Genomic DNA, 12,374 nt, shown 5'->3' with positions numbered 1-12,374 from the left:
TCCTGATGAACCCTTATGGGCCATATTTGGATACCTAAAACCAGATAATTACACCTGTTCTCCAGGGGCCCGTAAACTTCTGCATTGGGTGGCGGCTGCCAGTACTAAGGCCATTTTACAGACATGGATCCACGACCATGCCCCTCCTTTCAATAAAACGAAAAAAGTGGTTTGGTACCATGTTAGCCAGTAGAAAAAAATATATAAAGTGCTCTCAGTGAGAGAAACAACATAAGAATCTTGTGGGTATGATACCTTTTAATGGCTAACAAATAATAGTGAATGTTGTTACAAAGCAAGCTTTCGGGACTGCTTATGTCCCTTCATCAGCCTGAAAGCTTGCTTTGTAACAACATTCACTATTATTTGTTAGCCATTAAAAGGTATCATACCCACAAGATTCCTATTTTGTTTCTCTCACTGAGAGCACTTTATATATTATTTTCCTCCTTTCAATATCTTTCTAGAGAAGCTGTCGTTCTTGCTTCAAATGGACTGGGTTGAGGCCTCTACATAAAGAGGGAAGGGTGCAGGCCTTTTTCAAAACTTGGGAAAGCATCATCTGTCCTCAGCCACAACGCATCCACAGCAATATTAAGATCTGTTCTCAGCCGACAGTCTGGTACCAGGAGCAACTACTACTGGGGGAGACACCTGTCCACTGATGTCTCTGGGTGAACCGCTGCGGATAGACACTTCGGGGTGTTTGGGGTGTACTTTGGTGTCAGTGGGTCCTGAACTTAAGGTTAGACAGGTGCTGGATGTCTGATGGGTAAACATTATGCTTGTGTTTGACATGCCCCCCCGCTTCCTTCTCCCTTTTTTCCCTTCCCCGGTTTTTCAGGTTTGTCTTGATCTATTGTTCTGTGTACCGATGCGATCTCTAATGAGGAGGTTTTGTTACATATGCCTCAAACATTATCTGCATGGATATATGTAGGAACATTTTTTTTCAATAAAAACAAAGTTAAAAAGACACAGCTGGATCCCAATGAAGGAGTAGAACCATCTCAAGGAGGATCACAGGGAAATGGACAGCATGGGACTTACATACGAGTGTCTGAGCAAAGGGTCTGAATACTTATGACCATGTGATATTTCAGTTTTTCTTTTTTAATAAATTAGCAAAAATTTCTACATTTCAGTCAAGATGTGGTGCAGCATGAACATTAATGAGAAAAAAATGAACTTTTCTGAATTTACCAAATGGCTGCAATGAAACAAAGAGTGAAAAATGTAAAGGGGTCTAAATACTTTCCGTACCACTATATATGTAGGGCGTATTTAGGTCATTGAGTGTAAACCGGCAGTGAGCGTGGCCGCCATATCGCAATGTTAGGGTGCCAACCTCGGCGGGAAGGCGGGCTGAGTGATAGGCCGTAATATGGCTAGATAACTTCTCCTCACTGTACCTCTGATATGATAAGCCCCCCTTTATAAAGTATTAGAATCGCTGTAAATAGTAGGAGGGTCTCGTTTTTAGCTATTTTTTCATCTTCCCACTCTTCCATTATCATGGCTCTAATGTGTTTGTTAGCTGGAAAGACTCTGTTTCTCTGGGTTCACAGCCCCTAAACATTTCATCCTGTATTGAGTGAGCCATTTGTGCTTCCTCAGTTTTCATTGTACTCGTTCTGTATCGTCGGATGAAAAATAATCTTTATTCCTTTCCTCTGGGAGAACCTGAGGCATTTCCTCTCCACCCTCCAGATATTGGTACCGATCATAAGAACCTTCATCTTTCTCTGATGATACTTCCGTTTCCCACCTGGCTCTCTTATGACGGCACATGACCTGTACTGTCTGAGGGGGAACTGGACTGGAAACTGTGCTTAGCGCGTCTTCCCTAATTATAGACCTCATGTCAGCCATGAATGAGGTCTGCTCCTTCTTTAGGATCTTTGTAATACATTCAGCACACAGCCGTTTCTTATGTGTCACAAGTAACTTAGCCAAGACACCTAACTATTTTGGCACAAAGGGTAATAAAAGGGATTTTTTCCTTGTAACTGTATAGCTTGCCCCAATATGGAGAGGAGATTGACATTTAGCTTGAGTAAATAAACCAATATATTTGGTTGAAGATCATTAGATCTACTGATCTTCAACCAAATATATTAGTCCACCTGACCTAATACTGTAAGTGTTCTTTAATCTGTAACTGATGTAAGAACGAAACGTTTTGTTTACTACGATTGTGGACATTAAATTATTGTTTGATCACTTAAATTGGGTGCTCAGCCCATGAACTGGGGTGAACCCTGACATCACCGCACGAACACTACCAACGCCGGCCAAAAATTGCTGAGCAGTGGAGTGAATAAGCCGGAAGTTATTGAGCGGCCCCGGAAGTAGATATGGTTGGGATACAGGGAGATGGGACGACGCGTCGCTGGACCAGTAAGTATAATTATAATGTTTATTATTAATTTTATTCTTTGTTTTACAGCCCTCCCCATCCCATATCTATAAAGTCCAAGCTCGGGGTTCGGACACAAGTTCACGTCATCTCCGGCCCCGAGATCAAACTTTACAAAAAAACTCAGGAGAACCCACCGATATCGGTCATCGGGGGATATGCCCATCACTATGGACACAATTAGAAACTAAATGGATCCGGCAATTAAATCCCTGACATCCCTATGGTGTAAATGAAGTTCTCAGCTTCTCCCCTTTCCTATAGGGGGTTTGGTAGAATTCGTTCTCTACACTCTTTATTACATAAAACAGTTTTCTCTGATCTCAATGTGTCTTATTTTGTTTTTATTTCCCCATAATACAACGGTCACAAGATCGCCGATCTGCACTTTACTCTCCGATGGTGATGATCCTCTAGACATCCGGACAGTCAGGAGCATTGGTTCCCATCTGTGTCTCCCCACTATTCTAACCATGGATGGTCTCTCCGCAATCATTTACTCCTCTATACGGTTATTACGGGGAATGACACTGTGATGACTTTTCTTCTGGGAGAGACACAGATCACATGTGACTAATATTGCAGTGTGAAGAGAAACTTATATTTTCCGGTATTTTTCTGACCTTACATTGTGGGTTATGAGGTGTTTGGGGCTTGTTTTTTGTTCCACCCCTTTTTTCCTTTGTTTTTATCTTTCCAGTTGGTAATTGGGATTCTAATATAAGCCCATATACAGGGCCAGCTCCAGGTTTTTGAGGGCCCCGGGCGAAAGAGTCTCAGTGGGCCCCCCTTTTAACACATACCATGATTCATGCCGTGTGGCATCCGTGGTGCTGGCCAAAAAACGGACTTGTCTCCATGTGGATCACACAGACACACGCTCTGTAGCAAAACACGTTCATGCGAAGGAGGCTATTGATTAGGCCGGTTTCACACTAGCGTTTATGAGCGCAGTGACGGCCTGCGCACGGCTGCCGCTAAGCCCTGCCCCCTGCCGTGCCTCCACCGGTAGCTCCGCCTACCGGCGCATGACGCTGCATGCGCCCTGCGTCCCCTATCTTTATCACTGGGGGCGCAGGCCGTGCGCAATATGCATTTGGCGGCGCATGCGCCTTTTTGACGGTGCGCCGGCGCAACCAAACTGCAGCAGGTTGCGTTTGGCGCAGGTTGGCGCACCGTCAAAAGGACGCATGCGCCGCCAAACGCATATTGTGCACGGCCTGCGCCCCCAGTGATAAAGATAGGGGACGCAGGGCGCATGCAGAGTCATGCGCCGGTAGGCGAAGCTACCGGCGGAGGCGCGGCAGGGGGCGGGGCTTAGCGGTGGCCATGCGCAGGCCGTCGCTGCGCTCATAAACGCTAGTGTGAAACTAGCCTTAGTAGTGTACGTATAAAGGAAAGATGAGAAAGAAAGGAAGAACAGAGAGAGAGAAAGAAAGAACAGAGAGAGAGAAAGAATGAACAGAGAGAAAGAGAAAGAAAGAACAGAGAGAAAGAAAGAGGGGAAAGAAAGAACAGCGAAAGAGAGTACGAACACGGAGAAAGAAAGGAAGAACAGAGAGAGAGAAAAAAGGAAGAGAGAGAAATAAAGAAAGATTAGAGAGAGAAAGAGTGGACAGAAAAAAAGAACAGAGAGAGAAAAAAAGAAAGAGGGGAAAGAAAGAACAGAGAGGTAGAGAGAAAGAAAGAGAAAGAAAGAACAGAGAGAAAAAAAGAGAAATAAAGAAAGAGGGGAAAGAAAGAACAGAGAGAAAGAAAGAGAAAGAAAGACCAGAGAGAGCGAAAGAAAAGAGAGAGGACGGAGAGGAAAGAAAGAACAGAGAGAGAGAAAGAAAGAGGGGAAAGAAAGACTAGAGAGAAAGAAAGAAAAAGAACAGAGGGAAAGAAAGCATGGCCAGAAAAAAAGAACAGAAAGAAAGAACAAAGAGGGGAAAGTGTAAGAGAATGGTCAGTTATAATATACTGAGCAGCCATGAGCGACTAGGCAGCCATTTTAGGAAAGTTAGGAAAGAAAATATTCAACTTTGATAATAGAAATAATACGATGTACTCTGTAAAAGCAGATGGAGGATGTAAAATGAGATCATGCCCATTAACAAATTTAGTTGATGTGCCTACAGGTAAATTGGATCAGCCTTAGGGCAATGAGAAACTAAAACCAACGAATATATGGTGAATATGTGAATTCATGATAGTGTTAGTAGGAAACAGACTTCTGAAATTGTCAAATGTATTAATTTATGGGTTTAGTCTAAGAGCAGTAATAAGATTAATGACAGTAGTTAGAGATAATATTGGATTTATGTGGTTTTTAATGTGGTCTGGTGAAAAGTTAATTACTGATGTAATGTTGTGCCACTTCTTCCTTAGTCCAAAAAGATATGATGTAACCATATACGCCCTTTTGCTATAATATGTATACAGCTTTCTTTGTTTGCATAATGTATAAAAGGCACCTGCAATCTAGCTCGGGGCCTTATCATCGCCAGACTTCCTAGCGAATCTCTGCCCATCTGAATTCCTGTTTTTGCCCGCATATTTCAACTTCTTTGCCTTTCTGTTCTGTGTTGCCGTGTATCTCTGAATAAACTTCGACCTCAGCTTTAGAGGATTGTCTGCAGTTTGGTCCGGCTCTTCCAACTCTCCATTAGGACTTTCTCTAACAAGTGGCGATTGCCAGCCAGGAGGAGCAGCTCCGGAGAGCGGCCTCCAGAGGAACCTTTGGAAAAAGTTGCAGATGAGAGTTTCAGGTTGGAAGAGTGAAGAAAAAAACAAAAAAACGCGTGTGGCCACACGTGAAACCGATCAAAGGAAGTCAGCCTGAAGGAGAACCTCTCGTGATTGCTCTGAGAACGCCTGCCTGATTTTTTATAAGAAAAACACGGACAAAGAAAAAGACTATAAAAAGATGAGTAACTAAGAAGAAGCTATCTACAAGGACGTGAGAATTTTTTTTTGTGTACGGTAGCAAGAAGCTTTAAAAGGGCGTGGGGAGACACCTGGCAAGCTAACGAGTGAGGCTGAAATCATGGCTGCACCTCTTTGGATATCTGGTCAAAAAGCTGCAGCGAGGTCTTCCATCTGAGAGGTGAGTATCTAACTTTGCTTAAATTGCATTTGCTGATACTAGAACAGAGTAAAACATCCTTGTAGACCACTGTAAATGTGGAGTGGTTACGGAAGCAGGCAGAGAAATATGCTGGCACACCCCAGCTGGAGGAAACCACGTGGCTAAATTGTATGTGATGGTTTACCACAGAGAACAGGGAACTAGATTGAAAGAATTCGCTAGGGAAAAGTAACAGCCGGGTATCGGCTTTGTGTAAGACAGTCATAACCTTTGATCAGGCTCTTGATAAACAGTCTACACCACAGTATGTATATGAGGTCACCCGGGCAGGGGCAGCGTATGGGGAGAGCTTAGAACAGTTGAATGAGACATTGAGACAAGCAGGAGAGACACAAAGGGAGGGGGTTGAGTTGGAGCCTTTGAAAGCACTCATAGCACAGATGGAGTCTGCAGTGGAGAAGTGCGGGGCTGGTCCAGAAACAATCTCGGAATGGAAATCAATGATACAAGACTGGATAATGGAACACACAGATACACTGGATAGATTGTTCCGACATCTTCAACACATGCAGGCACAGTTAAGTAAAGAATTGATCGAAGAGGAAGGGGATGATTCATCACAGGTAGATTTTAAATTTAACGCCGACACTGCCTCTACCCCGAGAAAGAGTCCTGGTCAGATGTCCCTGGTCCATCTTAAATTTATTAAAAATTTGCCTAATTGGGAGGAAAGTATGGGAGTGTTTTGTAATGTCCTTGGCTTTGAATCATGGCTTGATAAATTCCAAATTAAATCTAGGGAGGATGCTTCCCGTTATTTCATGTCTTTTGTGCACCCTGAGTTCATGTCTCATCTTCGAGCCCAGCAGGCGAAGGGTGTTCCGTGTGATCTGACAGAGCCGCAGGGAAGAATGAAGTTTGTGATTTCACAGAAGTTAGGGGGGAGAAAGCCCTCTCCGGCATTGTTAGATTCTTTTAAAATTAAAAATGGAGTGATCTCAGGATGGAGGCAGATAAATGGGTTGCAGCCTGGTGCGTGGTGTTTAATAAGACCTTAGACACTATGGACCAGGGTGATAAATTTGCAATGATGGAACAATTTGTAAAAAAGGTTCCCTTAGAAGTTTTTAAATCAGGAGTTTTGCAAAATGCTGAATCCATTGAAGACGTGGTTGAGGCTTTATTAACTAATGTTAGGACAATGCAATCCGAGGTGAAGGGTGATGAGTCTAATGTTTTTGCATACCATTCACCTCTGGGTGTATCTGCTGATTTGAGGAGGCCAGGAGTTCCAGGGGGTACGGCCAGGTACCGAGAATGGGCAGGTCCCGTTCGGCCGAGCCCCCACGGGATCCCATGAGAGGTCCTCCCTTGTGTTATTTTTGCGGACAGTTGGGACACTTTAAACGTTTTTGCCCCAACTTTGTGCCAGGGCCTATATCCCAAGAGCTCCGGGAGTTCTCTAGACCACCTTTCAAAGTTAGACCTCTGTATCCAGCAGTGAATGACCCTAGGCAGTATCAGCAGTACAACGGTCTTCAAATGGTTAACCCAGTCTCACAGGAGCCTTCTGCTCCTGCTCCTTCCCCAACGGCTTTCACTCATCCGCGCCCGGAGGTCCATGCTATTCAGGGAGGGGTCACTCCTCCTCGTCCCTACGCTCCCCTGATCAAGGAGCTACGAGAACATGAGGACCGGACCCTGACTAAGGATCTCTTTGGGGCGGAGGTGGCAGCTGTTGGACGGAAGCCGTGTCCAGATGGGGATAATGGATTTTTCGGGCTTACCACGGCAGGTAACACTGATTGATGGAGTGCTCTCCCTGTTCCCCTTACCCTCCTTGCCCCCCTTTCCCTGGGCAGGGACGGTAGACCTTATGTCAGAAGGAGAATAGAGGGGTTGTCGTGGGAAGACATCCTCATCGATACAGGAGCCTCAGTTTCAACAACAAGACACAAATTGCAGTCACCCCCTGGACTGCCTGAGAATACTACCACGTTGGTAGGATTTGAGGGCTCCTGTATTCAAGCAGTAAAAAGTCGTCCAGTGAACCTGAGATTTCAGGACACAGGGGGATCGAAGCAAAGGGGTCTTCGATGCGCTTTTTGGGTAAACCCACAGTTACGATCCACTATTTTGGGAACTGATGTTTTGGGAGCAATGGGAATTGTTGTTGATTTATGTAACAAAGTCTTGTGGCGGAACAAAGAAGCCACTATCTGTTCTGTAATTGTACTTGTGGAGGAGTATGAGGAGAGTCACAAATTACCCATTGCTAGCTTCGGATTAGGTGCTAATGAAAATGTTGAAAAGGCTGACAATGATTCTTTGAAAAATGTATTGAAGCAAAGGTTCCCTGAATTGTGGATCTCAAAACTGATTGTGGGTTAATGCAAACTCAGGTTAAAAGTGATGGTGAAAAACTGCCACCTTTCCAGCGTCAGTACCGTATTCCTGAGGACGCCATCCCTTACATAAGGGTTGCAGTCAGTGAGTTGGAAAAGCAAGGTGTTGTTGTGAAAGGTAATTCCCCATGTAAAAGTCCTATACTACCTGTAAAAATGGAAGATGGCAGTTTTCGAATGGTGGTAGACCTGAGACTTGTAAATAAGTACACTCCTTCAGCAGCTCACCTTGTTGCATCTGTCCGTGAAGTTATGTCACAGCTGCGGAGTGATTGTAAAGTGTTTTCTTGTTTGGACATTGCAAATGGCTTTTTCTCAGTACCCCTAACACCTGAATCTGCCCTCCACTTCGCATTCACTTTCGAGAATGTGCAATACTTGTTCACGCAGTTGCTCATGGGATTTCACAGTTCTGTGGATTTCCATCAGGCATTGGCTCAAGTGTTAGAACCCCTTGGTTACGGAGACAAAGTCTTACAGTATGTGGATGATCTATTGATTCAAACTGTCGATGAATGTGAACACAGAAACCCTTAGAAATGTTTGTCAGACTTTACAAGATGCAGGACTCAAAATGAGTCTAGATAAAGTACAATTGATGAAATCAGAGGTTAAATTTATGGGTGTGTCTGTCTCAGCAGAAGGAAAGAAACCCATGCATGATAGGGTTAAAGCTATTCAGGCTGTTCCCCTACCAACTAATGTCATTGAGCTCAGAAAATTTTTGGGTCTTATCAACTTTTCCAGAGAATTTATTGAAGATTTTGCTTATCTGGCTAAACCACTGTATGATTTATTGAAAGATGTTAATGATGATTTTGCACCTGTCAATGTGGAGGGAGCCGCCTTACAGGCTTTTGAGGGATTGAAGTGCGCCCTTACGGCAGCTGCCGCATTGGTTAACCCTGACCCTTCCCAGCCTTTTTACATTCAGACTCATACCGGTGATGTCTCTATTTCTTCTGTGCTTCTACAAAAATGGCCCAAAGAAAGCCCAGAAGTGTCTAGTCAGTTGTATGCCCTAGGTTACTACTCTAGGTTGCTTACACCTGTGGAAGAAGGATTCACTCTGTGCATGAAGCACCTACTGGGCGTGCACTGGACTATGAATCAAGTGAGACATATAGTGGGATTTGCTCCTTTAATTTTACAAACCCTGCATGTCACTTTAAAAACTTTGCTGAAAGGAAAAGCTTCAGGTATTAATTCACAGAGAATGGCTCAATGGATCATTGATTTTGAGACTATAGACTTACAATAGAAATAATACGATGTACTCTGTGAAAGCAGATGGAGGATGTAAAATGAGATCATGCCCATTAACAAATTTAGTAGATGTGCCTACAGGTAAATTGGATCAGCCTTAGGGCAATGAGAAACTAAAACCAACAAATATATGGAAAAATATGTGTATTCATGATAGTGTTAGTAGGAAACAGACTTCTGCAATTGTCAAATGTAAGAATTTATGGGTTTAGTCTAACAGCAGTAATAAGATTAATGACAGTAGTTAGAGATAATATTGGATTTATGTGGTTTTTAATATGGTCTGGTGAAAAGTTAATTACTGATGTAATGTTGTGCCACTTCTTCCTTAGTCCAAAAAGATATGATGTAACCATATACGCCCTTTTGCTATAATATGTATACAGCTTTCTTTGCATAATGTATAAAAGGCACCTGCAATCTAGCTCGGGGCCTTATCATCACCAGACTTCCTAGCGAATCTCTGCCTGTCTGAATTCCTGTTTTTGCCCACATATTTTAACTTCTCTGACTTTCTGTTCTGTTTTGCCGTGTATCTCTGAATAAACTTCGACCTCAGCTTTAGAGGATTGTCTGCAGTTTGGTCCGGCTCTTCCAACTCTCCATTAGGACTTTCTCTAACAGAAAGAAAGAACAAAGAGGGAGAAAGAAAGAACATAGAGAGGGAAAGAAAGATGGCAAAGAAAGAAAGAACAGAGAGAGAGAAAAAGAAAGAACAGAGAAAGAGGAAAGAAAGAACGGAGAAAGAGAGAAAGAAAGAAAGAACGAAAGAAAGAAAGAGAACAGAAAGAAAGAACAGAGAGCGAAAGAAAGAACAGAGAAAGAAACAGAGAGAAATAAAGCTTCTATAGAGATACCATAGCAGCCCGGCTGCCATTGTAGTGCCCACCTGAGCCTCCCGATGCAGGACAGATCATGATCCGCTCACATGGCCGACATCCCCGAGTCCAAGGCGATCCCGCTGTTCACGCTGTCAGAGGACACGATGATGGATCTGAAGCATTCCCTGAAGTGCCTCCATGGATCCGTCACAATCTCCTCCCAAAATTACCTAATTTCCGGTCAGTTTCCAGCACGACACTTCCGGTAGAAAGTCACATGCGAGTTTTAAAGTGCTTCTCGGGGCTCCGCCGTGTACTCCTGTGTCCGTGGGAAAAGTAAACTCCCGGCTGTGGCAGTCTCTCTCAAAATCGGGACTGTCCGGCTGGACCTGGGACGGTTGAGAGGTTTGAATGCTTCCCACCATACACCTCGCACGGCTCCGCTCAGTACACTTCCGGCTCCGCTCCCCACACCTTTTACACACGCGGCTCCGCTCCCCACACATACTGCTCTGCTCCGTACACCTCATACACATGCTGCTCCGCTCACCTCGTACACACGCGGCTCCGCTCCATACACCTCATACACATGCGGCTCCTCTCCGTACACACGCTGCTCCACTCCCCACACCTCGTACACACGTGGCTCCGCTCCCCACATCTCGTACACATGCGGCTCTGCCCTGTACACCTCAGACACACGCGGCTCCGCTCCGTACACCTCGTACACACGCGGCTCTGCTCCCCACGCCTCGTACACACGCGGCTCTGCTCCCCACGCCTCGTACACACACGGCTCTGCTCCGTACATCTCGTAAACACGCGGCTCTGCTCTCCACGCCTCGGACACACAGGGCTCCGCTCCGTACACCTCGGACACACGCGGCTCCGCTCCGTACACCTCGGACACACGCGGCTCTGCTCCCCACACCTCGTACACATATGGCTCCGCTCCGTACACCTCGTACACACGGCTCCGCTCCATATACCTCGTAAACACACGGCTCCGCTCCGTACACCTCGTACACACACGGCTCCGCTCTGTACACCTCGTACACACGCAGCTCTGATCTCCACACCTCGTACACACGCAGCTCTGATCTCCACACCTTGTACACACACGGCTCCGCTCCGTACACCTCGTACACACACGGCTCCGCTCCGTACACCTCGTACACACACGGCTCCGCTCCGTACACCTCGTACACACACGGCTCCGCTCCGTACACCTCGTGCACACATGGCTCCGCTCTGTACACCTTGTACACACACGGCTCCGCTCCATACACCTCGTACACACATGGCTCCTCTCTGTACACCTTGTACACACGCGGCTCTGATCTCCACACCTCGTACACACATGGCTCCACTCTGTACACCTTGTACACACACAGCTCTGATCTCCACACCTCGTACACATGTGGCTTGGCTCTGTACACCTCGTACACATGCTGCTCTGCTCCCCACACGTCCGCTCCCCAGACCTCGTATACACACACAGCTCTGCTACATCCCCCCTGTAAACCCCTCCTGACCCCACACATAAACTTCCTCTCATCCAGCACCATGACAACCAGCACAGCAGAGTCCTGCACACTGAGGACCCTGATCATGTGACCCCTGACTCCTCCCCTCCTGTGACCTCATTGCAGGTCCTGTGCGTGCCAAGAAGCCCAGCAGGAGTGTTGTCATTGCTGGGATTTATCAGGGCTGCGGTGGCCGGTGGGGTCTCTGGCAGGGTGAGGATGGGGTCAGTACAGTCATGGCCAAAAGTTTAGAGAATGACACAAATATTATATTTTCACATGATCTACTGCCCTCTGGTTTTTATGTGTGTTTGTCAGATGTTTTTATCACATACAGAAATATAATTGCAATCATATTATGAGTAACAAAAGGTTATATTGACAGTTAGAATGAGTTAATGCAGCAAGTCAATATTTGCAGTGTTGACCCTTCTTCTTCAGGACCTCTGCAATTCTCCCTGGCATGCTCTCAATCAACTTCTGGATCAAATCCTGACTGATAGCAGTCCATTCTTGCAAAATCAATGCTTTTATTTTGTCTGAATTTGAAGGTTTTTGTTTGTCCCCCCGTCTCTTGATGATTGACCACAAGTTCTCAATGGGATTAAGATCTGGGGAATTTCCAGGCCATGGTCCCAAAATCTCTATGTTTTGTTCCCTGAGCCATTTAGTTATCACCTTTGCTTTATGGCAAGGTGCTCCATCATGTTGAAAAAGGCATTGTTGATCGCCAAACTGCTCTTGGACGGTTGGGAGAAGTTGCTCTCGGAGGACATTCTGGTACCATTCTTTATTCATGGCTGTGTTTTTAGGCACGACTGAGAGAGCGCCCTTTCCCTTAGCTGAGAAGCAACCCCACACATGAAT

Source organism: Dendrobates tinctorius, unplaced genomic scaffold (assembly GCF_039654945.1).
Source record: "Dendrobates tinctorius isolate UK_male_01 unplaced genomic scaffold, ASM3965494v1 ptg000106l, whole genome shotgun sequence".
Lineage (NCBI taxonomy): Eukaryota > Metazoa > Chordata > Amphibia > Anura > Dendrobatidae > Dendrobates > Dendrobates tinctorius.
This window is presented reverse-complemented; position numbering follows the sequence as displayed.